The sequence below is a fragment of the Cricetulus griseus genome, chromosome 8 (genome assembly GCF_003668045.3).
Source record: "Cricetulus griseus strain 17A/GY chromosome 8, alternate assembly CriGri-PICRH-1.0, whole genome shotgun sequence".
Taxonomy (NCBI): Eukaryota; Metazoa; Chordata; class Mammalia; order Rodentia; family Cricetidae; genus Cricetulus; species Cricetulus griseus.
This window is the reverse complement of record NC_048601.1, coordinates 67,921,866-67,939,754: the sequence shown is the minus strand read 5'-3', so window position 1 is coordinate 67,939,754 and position 17,889 is coordinate 67,921,866.

Below are 17,889 nucleotides of genomic sequence, written 5' to 3'. Positions count from 1 at the left end.
ATTTCTAAGCAATGCAAGTTCCAATGTTCTCATACCACACACACCTGTTCATCATTTTCTTTGGAGGGCTAGTTTGCTAATTAGCATAGACTGAACTCTCCAATAAATAAGAAAGAAAATTTGAAAGTGATTGCATTTAACTTCAATTGACTTGTTATTGATATTTTCTGGGACCTTTTGCTTTGTTTGTTTTAATTTTACTTTATCCTTATGCTTGGCAAATTGAAAAATTGAGTCAAATTTGAAGGCAAGTTACACAAAATAAGTTCTCTTTATGCCTGTATTTATTGTCATTTTATTAATAGTAATATTTTTGTTAAAAGAGAGAGTTTCATGTATCCTAGTTGGACCTTAAACCCTATGTAACAGAGGCTCATTTTGAACTCATTGTTCTCCTTCTACCCCCACAATTGATTCAATCACAGTCATATACATATCTAAGCCACTTGACACATGTTCATGGCAAACATGATTTTCATGACTATTAAGTCGTAACTGTGGTAGTTATACAATTTCTAGAAATTTCTGACTATGCATTTTCTAGATGTATATCTCTGTATTTCTTGATATCTTATTGGTTGAGTGAGTACAAGAGTTGTAAATGGAAGTGACCCATGACCTTTCTGAGAGAGGATACTTAATTCCTCATGAAGGAAACATTGCCCTGCCTTCCATTTCTCCTCTTCTACAGCAACCTCCAGTAGTGAGTGATGTCCTTCCGATCAGCCAGTGTCCATGGGTATTCCAATCCTGTTAACCTGGCCTACCCTGGGTAATGCAAAAGCACAGGGGAGTTCAAATTAAATTTCACTTCTGCAAGAGGGCTGATGTTTTTAGTTAAGTTCATTCTGCCTACACATCCTGACAGGGAGCATAAAGACACTGAGAATTGATTCTTTTCACAAGCCCATGATTGACAAATCCTTCCCTGAGGAAAAGTGAAAGCAGTATTGCTTTGCTGAATAAACATGATAAAGGTGCACTACAGAGGCTTCAAAACAATCTTTTGCTTTTCCCCATATCATAACCAATCTTATGCAGGTGGATAAATAAATAAATGAATAGATAGATAAATAGGTAAGTAAACAAGCATTTTTCTAGGACTTCAGGGACTTCTTGTTGAGGTCATTCTTTCATTATAACCTTATCACAAATACACAGTTTATGTTATTGTCTGCATATCATAAAGCAGGATGTTCCCTTCAACTCAAATGAGTTAACTTAGACTCTATACCATATGACTCTCTAGGTCGTAGAGATAAAACCATAATTTTAATGTAGTTTAACATATGATTTGAAATTAAACAGATACTTGTAGAATATTTGTACACTGTGTAATGGTGTGTTGCAGTAAAAAGCTGAATGACCAATTGCCAGGCAGGAGAGACAGGCAGGGCTTCTGGGAAGAAAGAGAAAGAGGAGATGATTGAAGCAAGCAGAAGATGATAGGAAATACAGGGCAAGTATGATATTAAGGTGAAGAGGTAACAGTCATGAGCCACATGGCACAACATACATTAATATGAATGGGTTAATTTAGGTTATAATACCTAGTTATAAACAAGCCCAAGCTATAGGCTTAGCTTTCATAATTAATAAGTCTTTGGGAGCTGGTGGCCTAGGTAAAAGATTGCTACATATGTATTTCCACATAAGTCTGAGACAAGTTTAAAAAAGTTTCAGACACACAAACACAGAGCCCGATATGACTTCCTAGTCCCACAGTCTCTCAGGCAGGCCACAGCATACATAACAGGAGTTCTTTGCCACTGTCTACAAGCTTGAGCCAGACAGCACCATAAACAGATATATTAAAAATGGGTATAGACAGATACAAAAGTAAGTAGTTTAAAAATAAAAAGTCTTCAATGAAAGAGTAAAATAATATATAAAAAAATCTAAACCAAGTAAAGATGGAAAATACACAAGGCATTTGGGTCCTTTATGATGTTTTGTTCACTTTGAATTATTATTATTATTTTTATTTTGGTTTTTCAAGACAGGGTTTCTCTGTGACTTTGGAGGCTGTCCTGGAACTAGCTCTTGTAGACCAGGCTGGTCTCAAACTCAAAGAGATCCACCTGCCTCTGTATACCGAGTGCTGGGATTAAACGTGTGCACCACCAATGCCTGGCAGATTTTGAATTTCTTAAATGCTAATAGACAAACAACAAAAAAAAACATTAGCTGCTGAGAGACATTGGACTATGGAAACTGCTAAATTAAGCCAAATTATATATTTTAAGAATGTCTTAATTTCATAATGCAAGTCAGAAAATGGGTGGGGGAGAGGTTATGCATATTTTGCATAAGAAATGAAAAGCTACGGATTCCTTCAAAATTAATGAACATCAGGTTTGACTTGTGGATACCTCCTGAAATCTTGGCTACAGAAATTATAAAGGCAAAATCCGAAGAAAGATTACAGGGTTGATGTAGACAAGGGAACAGCTCTGAAACTGGATGAGACTTGATAAATCTTGTTGACTATAGATCCTCACAACTTATTATTACATGCCATCCTTTCATATGGCATGGATAGAGGTTTGTTCATACAGTCCAAAAGTTAACAGATGCATTTTACCTGCTTAAATATAAAACAAAAGACATCTTTTTTTTTTTTCTTTTTTTTTTTGGTTTTTTGAGACAGGGTTTCTCTGTGTCTTTAGAGCCTGTCCTGGAACTAGATCTTGTAGACCAAGATGGTCTGGAACTCACAGAGATCCACCTGCCTCTGCCTCCATCTTTAGCTGACTTGTGCACACTACACATTCCAAACTTGTACATATATATATATATATATATATATATATATATATATATATCCTTTAAAAGTTTGTGTGTCTTCAGAAAAACTATATCAGATAAAAATAAAAACAAGTATCCTAGGTTATCCAGCCTCTCAGAATGCCCCTGTTAAAATTTCCTAAACATTCTACATCCAGAACATCTTCAAAGGTGCTGGCTGAGATGATTCAGCCTCACACACTACTCCAGCCAGAAGTTCAGATAAGCCCTTCACTTTCCCATTGCTGTGCTGGATGGCAGAAGAGCTTTAGAAGTTAACAATAAAAAAATCCAGGAGAAACTACAGGTCAAAATTGAGAAGGATTAGATTAGGAAACTCCCCAAAGTTAGGTTTGGAGAAGGGTATTTTTTTTGTCTTTTCAGGAAAACAAAAGCAAATATCTTGAGAAATTTAAGACCTTTGGACAAATAAGCATCCAAAGAAGAAGGGAGAAATACACAGAAAATATCACCAAGGAAACGAATAATTTGCTCTAATGCAATCTCTGAATTCTGCAAAAAGAATATTGAATTTAAACTGGGTGGAGGACATGCACAATTTTAATCCCAACGCTTGGGAGGCAGAAGCAGCCTGGTCTACAAAGTGAGTTTCAGTAGAGCCAGGACTATTAAACCTGTTAACCCAGACATAGAAAACATTTCTCATAAAATGATGAAAATGAAAGAAAATGGAACTCCACAAAAATTTCACCAGGACTATGATAACATCATTAAGCTGAACAATACCAACTAAAGATTGGCTTTGGACTACAAACTGCTCATAACAATTTTTATGAGGCCAACTGAGATGATCCAATCTCATAGACACGGCTCAGATAATTTTGAGGTGGCCAGTAGAGACGATCCACTCTCACAGATATTGATTGGAACAGTTTTGAGGAGGCATCGTTTCTCCAGGCACACTGATGATAGGAAGGCTCAGTATCAAGGTGTATATGAAGGCTGTCAGTTTCAGGATTCTCTAGCCACACTGAGGAGAACTCTTGTGTCAACCCTTTCAGCCTGAGGTGGAGGTAAGGATTAGTGGCTGTCTGTTATCTTTCCTGAAATTCACCTTATAGTTTGAACTTCAATATCAGTCTCTGGGTCTTTCATTTACTGTGTAACACATCACACAAAGACTGGACAGCAAATAATATAGTTAGCTATCCAAGAACTTGACCATTTTTTCATCACCCGCATTCTCATGAGGTGGGGTCAATGGTTTTTGGTTATTCAGTGGGCTATGGGATTATTATCATTGTGTGGGGGATTTGGTTAGAAGTTGTTATTTGTCATAGTTGGGAAGAAAACTAAGCAAAGGAGACTAGATTATGAAAAGAAAAAAGGAGGGAAATAAAAAAGATTAATTATTAAATCTACCTTTAAAATAGAAATGATAGGATAAAAGGTAGATTTTTTTTATAATTTTTAAAGCTTACTTTATTTTTATCTATGGCATTATAATGGAAAAGAAGGATAATGTTACTGGGGCGGGGCTTTGTGCAACAGCTGTTTTGGAAAATAATAGATAGAAATGAAACCTTTACATTAATGTTCAGGCAAAATAATGGAAGAGGAGGCAGAAAAATTATAAGAGCCAAAGGACCAGGACACCTTGACAGACACTGCTCTAAACATGACAAGGAAGTTGCACCATGGCATCTAAACCATATGGTTGCTTAAATAAGATCTGAGTAATGACAACACAGCTGACATGATGATGTGGACAGGGAGCATTTTACAAGACAGGGAAAACATCCCTGAATCTGGAAATACCTAAAAGGTAGATTTTTAAATCTATTTTAAACAAAAACAGAAACTACTAATCTCAATTATTTTATATTACTATGAATTTTTTGAATTATATTGACCACAATTTATATATATATATATATATATATATATATATATATATATATATTATAATATATATAAATTTACTTCAAAAAAGCATGATGGGCATTGAAGAACCTCCATATGGAGTATGCTTTTATTGTGGCAAACTTAGCCACCAAGCAAGAAACTGCCCTTGCCTTGACTGCTGACAGTATGCTGTCCAAAATTGACTAGCAGAAAACAAAAGAAAGTGACATCCAAACTTTTCAAAGACAATGTAGGATAGTTCTTCAAAAAATCCCTGTTTCATAGAAATCTGCCAGATATTCTAGGATTGTAGGCTGAAGATGAATGCCCCAATGTTGCAGAGGAAACTTGGGTAGCTATCCAGGCAGTCAGATATCTCTGTCATTTCTATAGTTTTGGAAGTTGCTCGGTCTATATTTCCTGCTTATTCAAGTAATATTATATCCTTCTCAGAACTTTGATGGAGTTGAATATGAGATAGTTATAGTTTTCCTTGTTGAAAAATTCAGAAAATAAACTCACATAAGTTTTGTAAAGTTTATAAAGGTCGAGAAACATTAAGTTGTTTATTTGAGAAGATGTTCTAAGGTCTAAAAATCATTTTTATGTTGGTAATACAAGTTATGACAGAAACTCAATCAGGTACAAAACTTTGAACTCACTGAGAGAGGATAGATAATGGAGTATATTTTTCAGAATTGGCCAAATTGGACTGGACATTGCAAATGTATTTTTTTTTTTCAGACAGGGTTTCTCTGCGTAGCTTTGAAGCCTATCCTGGCACTCGCTCTGGAGACCAGGCTGGACTTGAACTCACAGAGATCTGCCTGCCTCTGCTTACCGAGTGCTGGCATTAAAGGCCTGTGCCACCAATACCAGGCTACGTAATTCTTATATAATGATTGTTACTATATATAGTTTTATAGTACTAGAGTTAAAAACTTTCCTTTTCATTTAGACAAAATGAGGAATTGTTGCAGAATATTTGTACACTGTGTGTGAAGATGTATTGCAATGATTGATGTAATAAAGAGCTGATTGGCCAATAGCTAGGAGAGATAGTGTGACTTCTTGGCAGAGAGGAAGAGGAGATAATTGAGGCACAGAGGAGATTTGAGAAGGCACAGAGCAAACAGGAAGTACAGGAGGAGATGTAACAGCCTGGAGCCATGTGGAAGAATGTAGATTAATACCAGTAGGTTAATTTAAATCAATATTTGGAACGTGGTAGCCAACAAAAAAGCTTGCTATAGACACTTTATATCATTTCACATCATCTCAACTGAAATGGAGATATCCTACAAAGAGGACAAAGAGGCTTTCTTCTATATCATGAAACATTATATTGAAACAAAGTATTTCAACAATTATTCCATACATATTCAGGCCAGACTTTACCAATTAGTATAGCTTAGTAAAGAAAGACATGTATTCTTGTATCACTGAACTTTCTGAATCCCAACACGTGGAATATTCACTTATGTTACCTTTAGTTTTTTTCATTCATTGAATCAGTTCATTAATTATACATTGAACTATGAGAGTGCAGAGATTAGAGATGACATAAGTGCTACTACTTTAAATGTTTTTATTTATCTTTGGCAAATCTCTTGGATAACATAAAAATTCTTTAATTTTTATGTATTTTGGGCAATTGAACTTACATTGTTACTATTGTGTGATTCTTGTTTTACATAATATGTTTTAGCTCTTTGAAAAGAGTATGTGAATATATATTATTCAAATAAAGGCTACTACCTAACTTCTTGACTTTTTGTGGACAGTGTACAAATGAATAATATTGCAATATTTGAATACTAACATTGCCATATCTTGGAAATATCCAGTTCAGTTATTCAAATTTTCAGTACCTTCAGGTTTATAACATGCAGATGCTAGTTACTAGCAGGAAAAATTCAAGAGATGAGACTGTACTTTAGAAATGAATTAATGCAAGACCTTGGGATATTTTTGAAGCTTATAATATTCTTTTTAAGATGTATTTAATTTTTGATTGTGTATATATGTCTATGTGCCTATGTGTTGATATGTGGGCATGAATATAGGACCTTGCAAAGGCCAGAAGAGGATATCAGAGGTACTGAATCTGGGGTTGGTGTGAACCACCCAATGTGGGTGCTAAGATCTGAATTGCATCATGTACAAGAGCAGAATATGCTCTTCACCACAAGGCCATCTCTCTTGCTCCATAAAATTTTAACTTGTTCATAAAATATTATCACCTATCTGTAAGGAGAGCTTCCTGCAGCCATTTGATCCCAAAATAAATACACATATACTATATTAATTATGAAACTATTGGCTGACGACTGGCACTTCTTATTGGCTAGCTCTGTCTTAATTGCTAATCCATTTCTATCAATCTATGTATTGCCATAAGGCTGTGGCTTACCTGGTAATACCCCAGCATATTGTTACTCCTTCAGCAGCATTGCAACTCTGTGTGGTGGGCTAACTCTGCCAACCATTCCCAGAATTCTCCCTGTCTCCTAGACTCACCTATCTTCCGGCATCATTGTCTGAACAGTGTTTTATTTATTAACCAATAAGAGAAACATATATAGAGAAGGACAACCCCTATCACCTATCTCTGCAAAATAAACATTTCTGAATTGGTGATATAGCTTATCAAGTAAAGGATCTTGCCATGCAAGATTGATGATCTGAGTTTGATCCCTGGAATTCACATAAAAGTAAAAGGAGAGAGCTGTCTCATTAATGCTGTCTATTGGACCTCTACATGTACACTATTATATGTACCTGTATCCACAAGCACATGACAACACACACACACACACACACACACACACACACACACACACACCAGCTAAACAATAAAATAAACATTTTCATTAAGAAGCAAATGTTCCTTCCACAATTTAATTTCCTTTTTTATCTAACCTAATAGGTACCCCAAGTTTTCTTTATAAAGCTGTTATTGTGATACTAATACAATTACTTATGCATTTTAATTCTCAAATTATGTTAAAGGTACATCTTATGTATTTGCCCTGTATACTGAAGCAGCCAGCCTTCTAGCTGCTTTTCTTTTGACGTTATGCAAAACAGGAGCTATATGTTGGATCCAAGTGGAGAGAACATTGAGCCAATGACTGATAATTTATTTTTGTTTATCAAAGTATAGTGTGTGTAGTAACTTTTCTACACAATTATTATGCTGTTGGTTGTGCACCTCTCTCTAACCTAAGAGAAATACAAGTTATTCAGGCTTTGGAAGTCCATTTCCTATCATTCACATTTCCAATTCTGTCAGCTTTTACTTGTATTCTGGTCAATAATTGATTTTAAGTACTTGATTTAGACACTTTCATAATTGCTTTGACAAAATGCTATTCCACTCTAACCCATCTCTCTAATTAACTGTTTGCTTCTCACTTCTCATATGGCTTACAAGACTGGTGAGATGGATATTTCTCTTTCTTTTCTTGTGTTTTTAATTTTAGATTTAAAGTAAAAATTTAACATTTGTATGCAAATACAGATACACCACTAAAAGTGGACAACATTTTATATAAGGAACTTCTGCTTATAACCAGATTCATATTTAACCCATGTTCTACTAATCAGGCACAGTGCTCTCAGGATAACCTCACCCACCCCTCAAATGAACATGATTTCCAGTGTTGATGTATTCTACACACAGCATAGTGTTATTGCTGTTTCAGGAAGCTGAGGTCATTTATCATGAATGTTTGTGTTTTGAAAATGTCCAAAGTAGACAGCCTTTATAGTTATGTTACTAGATTTCAATAAATAGAACAAAAATTTACTTAAAATATGATATTGATTCAATTATTTAATCTTGCTATAAGTTAATTCATTTGACAGGGAATAGTAATATTAATACTGTCTACCTTGTATATTTGTTATGAGTAATAGAATTTCTTGGATCATCATGGAGGCACTAGAAAGGTATAAGACTGGAGAAATAGGGGCTGGAGTTACAGCTTAAAGATAAGGACGAAAGGATGTTCTTGCATAAACCCTGGTTTTGATTACTAATACCACACAGTAGTTCAAATTAATGTATAATTATAGTTCCTGATGACCCTAATCCTTCTTCCAGTCTGGCTGGATGCTGAATATGCACATGCTACACAGACATATATGCAGGAAAAGCCGTCATACACATAAAATAAATAACTCTTTTTTAAAGAAAAAAGACATGAGAAAAGTAACTTAAAGCCTTTTCTACAACATATCTGTCTTCCCTCTTCCTACTTTCCATGCTAAATCATTAGACAGAAGTACTAGGTAATTGGGTGTCTTGATTTCAGTTTTCTATGTATGATTTTATGTTATTTATAATGCATGTTATATCATTTTTAAAATTGCATTATGTAATTTTACAAATCAACTATTGAATCAATTAAATAAATTTCCCTGTCATTTAAAAGAGTTACTTTTAGTTGGGTTGTAGTGGCACAGGCCTTTAATCCCAGCACTTGGGAGGCAGAGACAGGCAGAACTCTATGGATTCAAGGCTAGTCTGTTCTACAAAGTAAGTCCCAGGACAGGCTCCAAAGCTTCCAAAGCTACACTGAGAAACTCTTTCTCAAATAAAACCTAAAGAAAAAAGATTTACTTTTAACTACTATATTATTTACATTTAATCTTAGGCTACTACTTTGAATTTGAGACTAAACCAATTTGAATTTTCAGTTGATGCTGAACTAATGGTTATTTGATATATTTATTTTGTATTAGTTATTTTCTGCTGCTGAGATATAATGCCATGGCCAGAAACTATTTATGGAAGATTTTATTTTGCCTTACGGGCCCAGCGGTTTAAGAGCTCATGATGGTAGTGAAAACATGGCAGCAGGTGGCTGAGCAAGGAACTGGGATATCCTAATTCTGTCCCTTTGCAAGAAGCAGAGAGAGAATAGGATGTGATCCAAGGATATATATTTTCAATCCCAACCCCAGTGCTGTGGTTCCTCCTGTGAAGACTACATGTCCTAAAAGTATTATAACCTCTCAAAACAGTGTGACCAAGAAAGGAGCAGCATTTAAACACACATGCCTATGGGTGATATTTTTCATTCAAATCTCTACACTTTGTGAAAATATTTTTCTCCTTTATGTGGAATACATGCAGTAAGGAATAATTCCAAAGAAGGTATCATACTGATTCCAAAGCAATCTACCAGTCCATCACTTATAAATTTTTATTATTGTTGTAAAAATACAACACCAAAGAAATTCACCATGTATTGATGAAGTTTCTTTAATATAGTGTACAACTGAAAGAAGCAAGCATTTAGAAACCAATTTGGGTTTATAAAGAACAAGAAATTTGCAGGATAGATGTAAGATGAAAAAAGTTATTTAAGGATTCAAATAAAAATATTGAATCTCAAGGGTACTGAAAAAAATTAAAATCTGTTGAGTGATTATTACAGATTCTCTTTTAAAAATGTTTACTTTTAAGCTTTGCCAATTTTATATGTATATAATGTATTTTGCTCATTTTAATTCCCCAGTAACTTCTCTTATTTTGCACCCATTCCACTAAACCCCTTTCTTTAACCAACAAGTTGCTTTATTACTTCATGTTTTTGCACAGCCAGATTGGTAGCAGTTATTATTTCGTTACAGGTAGATAAGAATCTCATGAAGTTCAACCCCCTCCTAGAGTAGCTATTGGCAGTAATAACTTCTGGAATAAAGAGAGTTATTCTGTTCAGTGATGTAGCACTGGTATGTTGCCCATTTTCCATTGTATAAACCCTTACCCATGCTCATGCAAACAACCTAAAGTAGGCGTTTTTTTTTTTTTTTTTTTTTTTTTTTTCTGCAATGAACTATGACCCGATTAAGACACTGTAAGACTGGAAATAACAAAGAAAACTGAATTTTAAATACTTTCCATGCTGAATATATTATCTCCTGTCACTGGATTTTGTGATGGGGGCTCTTCATTACATATGACTTCTGCTGCTGCTATTTGGTATGAAGTGACATAATCAAGAATGACCTCTTACTAGAGCCTACATAAAGCCACCTGGACTTTGAGCCTTTGAAACTATCAGCTCATTAAACAGCACTGCTTTTTATAGCAGCATGACTCTAGTATTTTATTATAGTGATGATGAGACTACAACAGGTGTCAAGCTTTGTGACAGCCAGGTATTTTCCAGCATCTGTGACCAATTTTATTCCTTCAATCGCTTGTTTATATTTTGAGCAGAGAAAGATTTTAGGTGGTTTATTAAACGCTACATTTATTTTGAATTCTTAGGAGTTTTCAGGATGATATAAATTCAAATGTCTCTTATATATGCTATCTGTCTTTAAGAATATAGTGTAATTATTTTTGTATCATAAACAGAAAAAGGAACTTATTTGAATAAATAAATATCAAAATAAAAAATATAATTCATTAACAGGACATGAAATACACTGGTCCCTTGCTAGATTATTCTTCCTTGACTACTAATTTATATACTAATCTGCATCATAATACTTGATACAGTTAAAGTCATATCATTTTAAATAAATTCTATATTTTCTCATTTTAAGTGAACTTTACCAAATGTTCTCATATAAATCTTATAGCTAACATTGTGCAACTATTACCATTCTTGGTATCAGGCCATATTTTATTTCATTATGATGTTTGCATATAGGAATATTACATCTCTAATTCTTTTGCAGTGTATCTTCCTACTCTTATGACTATTGTTCCTCTATAATAATTTTTGAAGTTCTATACTTTCCTCTGAAGTATCCTTTGTGTTGATCACAATCCTCTTCAGGTTTTTTGTTTGTTCATTTTTTTTTGCTTTGTTTTGATTATCAGACAGGGTTTCTCATATTGTTTTGGAACCTGTCCTGGCCCTCACTCTGTAGGCCAGGCTGGTCTCGAACTCAGAGATCTGCCTGCCTCCAGAGTGCTGGGATTAAAGGCATGTGGCACCAATGCCCAGATCCTTTTAGTTTTTTACTGTCTGTGCTATGCTAGTGTACCCATCAGAAGCAAAACATGTAAATCTTATATAGAGGAGACAACTAAACAACCTTATTATTTTACTTTTTGCAATGGTAATATTTTCCATTCATCTGTGCTTGAGTTATAGAAAAAAGAATTATTATGGTCTATTTGTAGCATTAGTTATAGACCCTCATTCTTTATTTGAATGATGTTTGTGTATTACATGATTTTCATTTCTTTACCATTTGAAGGACACTACTCTAGTCATATATTCCTTGAGATACCACATTTGCTTTATGTCATCTATAACTTTCATAATTCTTGTTGCTATTGGTATTAAAGTGATTAAAAACAAATTGAATGGGGATATCAATATCTCTCACTCCCTGATGGGGGCGCTAGAGAGACAGCAATTCCATGATTGGAATTTCCAAAAAAGAAAATGGGGGAATGAAGGGACCAGCTCCCCATTTCGGCAGACATAACAGTTTGTCTGACCTTGTCTTAGTCACTAAGGTCAGATGCCTGCCCCTGTCGGCAGCCATAACAGCTGAACACATGCTTGTTTGACCTTGTCCTAGTCACTAGAAAGTCAGATACATGCCTCGTGGCAAGGAACCAATCAGAAGTTAGCTGGTGGTGCTATGCTTTATGCCATTGGGTGTGCTTTATGGACAAGTGCACAGCAATGATGCACGGGAGCATAGCAACCACCCTGGGAGGGCCTATGGGCCATAACAACCAGTTGGCCAATCAACACAGGGCAAGCCCTCCAAGCCTGGAGGCACACCAATCCTGAGCCTGTGCGTACCCCTAGACACTCCCCTTACGCTGCCTTACAAGATCGCAAGGCAGCTGGTTCCAGGTGTCTTTGCTAGCCATCCACCATGGCAGGTGGGTGAAAGACCCCAGCTAACATGGGGTTAGCTTATTAAATTACAATAAAGCCTCATGCAGTTTGCATAAAAAAACAAAAAAAATTAACAACTATATGGACAACCCCCAAAGGATCACTTTTACTCAGCCAACTGACTTCATTTTCATTTATATTTAGGGAAAATAATTCCATTTGTATGTAATTTAATGACTCTACATTTCATCTCACCTTTATTTTCTGTATTGCTGCAACTAAGTATCTCATAAAAAATTGGAAGGTGCTACGAAGTTAACTAGAGAAGAAAAAGTATCAACAATCTTACCTAGCTGTGAATCATATGAACAGCAACACCAATCTGCTAAGCAAGATTAGCTCACTTGTGCCATAAGTGGCACTAGTGTCTTTGGAGTAACCAACTTCTCCCTCTTTGCATTTGAGTCCTATTCAATAGTAGCGAATCCGATGAATGGTATGGTAACCCAATAAAACCCTGTGAGTTGAAAATTTATAGGCCCTCAAGGGTGTTGGTAGTAGCTAAATTGACATATTTGTGACCATTGAGAAGGCTATGATCAGCCTGAATCAGAGCTGCCTCTGTTTGCAGTATATACAGATCAATACAGAAACTGATGGTTGCTCAAGGCACTGAGACTAAATGATGGCTGACTTCTAAGCCATGAACAAGATATTCTGTACATCTCCTACAAGTCTGAGAGAACATTCTAGAAAGTCTTCTCTACTGAATCATCCCTGCAGCAAATTTCTTATATTCTTAGTATCTATCTGTCTGTCTGTCTATCTATCTATCTATCTATCTATCTATCTATCTATCTATCTATCTATCTATCTATCTATCTAAGGCCACTTAGAAAGTTTCCTTCTTAGTTCTTTTATTAGAGGATTGAGTCTGTTTGTTGACAGACTTCTAATGACTTTATACAATTAGCTGCTCACTGAAAAGTTACTGACCCATTTTTATATTTACGATAAACTACTGCCTCACTGATGCTGATAAATGTTTGAGTAAATAATTTTTTTTTACAGAGAAGTCCAAAGCAAAACTAAATTTCTGCTTTTATATTGAACTCACCATTTAGTGGCTTCAATCTATTTTTGAAAAAAATTTACATATAATACAATTTTAAAATCCTCATCACTGTATTATAACTGAAGATATATATATATATATATATATATATATATATATATATATAATTTAACTGTCTTTTGTATTAGAAATAAAAATGGAATAATTTATGTTCAATTGAGCAACGTTGTACTTTTGGCTTCCTTGAAGCAGTAAGCTTAATTAAGAATATGGTTTTTATTTGACAACTCCTGATTTTATTTATCATTGGCTATTTGTTTCCCTGTTGACATATCACTTTAAAATATAAACTTATTAACATGCAAAATCTCCTTGAATATTCTATATTACATTAGATCTGAATAATAAATTCAACTGCTTTCCTTACAAATTCATGGTTTGCTCCTAAAAAGTCAGTGATTTACCCAGAAGCTTAGTTTTATCACCAATAAAATAAGCTTAATAAAAATATCTTTCTCAACTTTTAATTTAATGTGGCACTGTAGATTCCTTTTCAAAGGTAGTTAGAAAGTATTAGTAGTCTCTTTCTTTATTTCTTATGGATGAAATGTGAGATTTAATATGTGATCAAATATACATTTCAGAAAGGCAGTTTTGTACCTGATAGAAATGAAAAGCCCCAAAGCCACAATGCATATTAAAAGAATCATAATGATATTTTTAAAAAGAAAACAATTCTGAAAATTTTATTTAACATCAGCTTGAAAAAAAGGACATGAGACTACCAGATAAAATAATCTTATTTATTATTGGATAAGTTAAATATGACAGCATAGTTTAAAGTCTAAAGCATATTTTCCCAACCTGGAAATGCTATTTGATTTACACCAATGCTCCTTTGTTGATTCATTTTGATATTTCAATATTTTGATAATATGAATATATTTCTTATCTAAACCATATTTGCATGATTAAGTTGTTAAAATCTCATATAGGTTTTTCAACTATATCCACATGAGAAGATGGATTTTCATTATTATGATTTATGATTGTCATTTTCAGAGAACATTGAAATACAACAAATTGGCAAAATGATTTGTCAAGATTCCACAGTTTAATCTGACTGATGATCACAGATACATAACATTGAGATAATCTGTCCCTAAAATATGTTTTAAATGTCTTACTATGCTTCTGATAATGAGGATAGGCTGCTGTAAGTTGTGATGAGATTCCTGACTGTGGTAGTGAAGATTGAATTTGTAAGTTGCATGGAACAATTGAAGGCAGTAAAAGGTAAATTCATATGCATTGATTTTAGTGGGGGATTTTTCATTACAAAAATGGAGGCAATAAAAATTCTGATAAGGTGTTTTTTAATATTTTAATTAAATTTGGGCATTTGGAATGATAAATCAGCAAATAAATGAATTTCTGCTTCTTTGCAAACCAGAGTTCAATTCAATCTCATCATTCAATTTGGGCAGCTCACAAGCACATGTTACTGCAGGACCCACAGGATCTGTTGCTTACTCATGACTTCAGGGGACATTAACACACATGGCATATATGAGGTATACATATAAATAAATCATATACACAAGCAAGTACATAAATTTGAAGTCAGTGAGATTGAAGAAGAAAGGCAAAGAGTATGTGCAAAAAAATTCTTTATCCATATTATGTTCTATAATAGAACAAGAATTGACTCTTGTTTTAGCTATAAGCTTCTTTTATTCAATAATATAATTTTTCTCCTTTTTTAAATTAAATTAGAAACAAGAGTGTTTTAATTAATACTCCACAACCCAAAGTAGATATGGTAGACATGTTTATTTTCTTGGAAGAAAATTTCTAGTTCCAGGAAGGTTTATTTTTTAACTAGTCAGTAGTTCTCAAGTTAAGAAAACAACAAGAAAAACAAACCAACAACAACATAAAACCTTAACTTGAGATACAGCAATACCAAACCTGAGAGATTAGTTCTTCAATACTTATTGTGAGAAAAGTAAGAGCGATGATGTATCAAGACCTCATCATTAGTCTTTGAATGTGTGACTAGGACACAAGAGATGCAATCCCAATTCCCTAGACCCCCCTGCCCAATGGGACACTGGTGGGGATCGAACAATCTAGACATGTTTTTAGAATCTATACATATGTGCAAAGCAGAGATTTGGAGAGAGGACTGAAAACAGGAAGAAACCTTAAGACATGTCAGAAGCGTTTTGGGGTGAATTAAGTCACTAATAAAGTCTGTGTGGGAATGCAAGCCACACACCAAAGACGAAACTAATAGGCATACTCCATAGCATTCCATAAATTATTTGTGTCCAGTAGAAGCTTGAGGATTTTATCACATTTTAAATAATGATGCCTCAGAATGTTTAGAAACAGGCATATCCTTTACATACATTAAATACAATAATATATGCTAAAACTGGAGAAATATGAATCCTTTGTATTGGTAACACCACACTTACAATTGAGGCAGATCTTTCTTTTTTAAAAAACAGGCATGTTATATAATTTCCCATGGAAAAAGAAAAGCCTGACACTCTTGGTGGTAATGTAAATTTGTATCATGATGGAAAACATCATGGAAATTCTTCAAAACAAAAACAAACAGCAAGAATAAGAGCTCCAAAGAGAACATCATGTGATACAACAATTCTACTGGTAGCTATTTATCCAAAAATTTGGCAGACAGGATGTTGAAGAAATGTCTGCAGGCACATCACAGTTACCAGGTTATGGCATCAACCGTACCTCTGGACCAAGAGCAGAAGATTCTGATGATCAGGGTCTGCCACACTATGGGTAGAGAGCCTCACTTACATAAGGGGATATATTTTAAGATTATCTAGCACACAGCACAAGGAGGAAAGTTATTAGTAGTCTGTGGTACATTTAAAATCAGAGGTAAATATTTAAGACTCAGTAATAAGAATTATTTATTTCATTATTCTAAACTATGTTTGTCATAGTTTCTATTTGTCAACTTGACACACCTGGGAATATGGAAACTCAACAGAGGAACTGCTTTCTTCAGCATGGCCTGTGACCATGTGTGAGAGGTATTTTATTAATTGCTTAATAAATATATTGATTTCCAGCTTATTGCAAGCAGTATCATCCCTAAGCATGCAAGCCTGTGGTATAAAAACAAGCCAGTTTGACAGGGCAGGGAACACAAGGCAGTAGCTAGCATTCCTCTGTAGTCCCTGCTTCAGTTTCTGTCTCCAGGTTCCTGCCTAACTTCTTGCTCTGGCTTCCTTACATGCTGGCTGTACACTGTAGCCGAATAAACCATTTCCTCCTCAAGTTTCTATTGATCACGTTATCACAGCCACAGAAACTTAACTAGAACAATATTCATGGATCATAGCATTCCTTGTAAACATAGGCTTATAGTCTGTCAATTTATAATAAGATAGACTAATTTAAAAATTTTTAGTTATGTTACCACTGATATCTTAAATTTACAAGAAAGAAATGTAACATTTAATAAAAATCTTCAGATAATTGAAAACATAAAGTTTGAACTTGTCCAATAATAAATATTACCTCTTTATAGATATCCATATAGCTAAAGCATTTGCTAGAAAAATTGAAATGCCAAGAATACATTTTGTTTGTACTAAACTCAAACAGAGAAAGACTTAACTTTTTTTATCCTTGTTTCTCTTTTGAGATTTCTAAGCTGTAATTCACAAGGCAAGAAATCCACCCCTTTAAGTTCTATAATTTTTTGTATTATTGAGATTCTAAAATTGAAGAGTCACTAATTTCAGAACAAGTTTGTCTCAAAGAAAACATAGGTGTAAGCAACCATTTTTCATCTTTCCTTCATCTGTAAGCCTTTGGAAATCATGGATCTACTTTCAATTTCTGCAGATTTACTCTGGCTACTCCATTTAAAAGGAAGTGTCAGTAGTTGTTTAGCCTAGTATTTTTCACTTATCAAGTTTTCAGAAATTACCAGTATCACAAATCTTACAAGACACTCATTCTTTTCTTGACTAATAATCTCCCATCATTTGCATCTCATTTGTTTATCCAATTGATAGTAGGTCATTAGGCTTATTTGTCTTGATACTCCATAAATCTGAATGTTTGAGTCTTGTAATATTTTTTATTGGGATTTAAAAATATCATTTTACTTTCATAGCACAAATGAGTAGAGAATAGATTTCTCATGTTATGAACAAACTCCATTGCAGTCCAGATTGATGAGAGGGCATATGCCATGTGCCGTGTTGTAAGTATAGTGGTCGGAGAATAACTTTTGGGAGTTCCTTCTCTCTGACACCAAAGTGGATTCCAGGGACC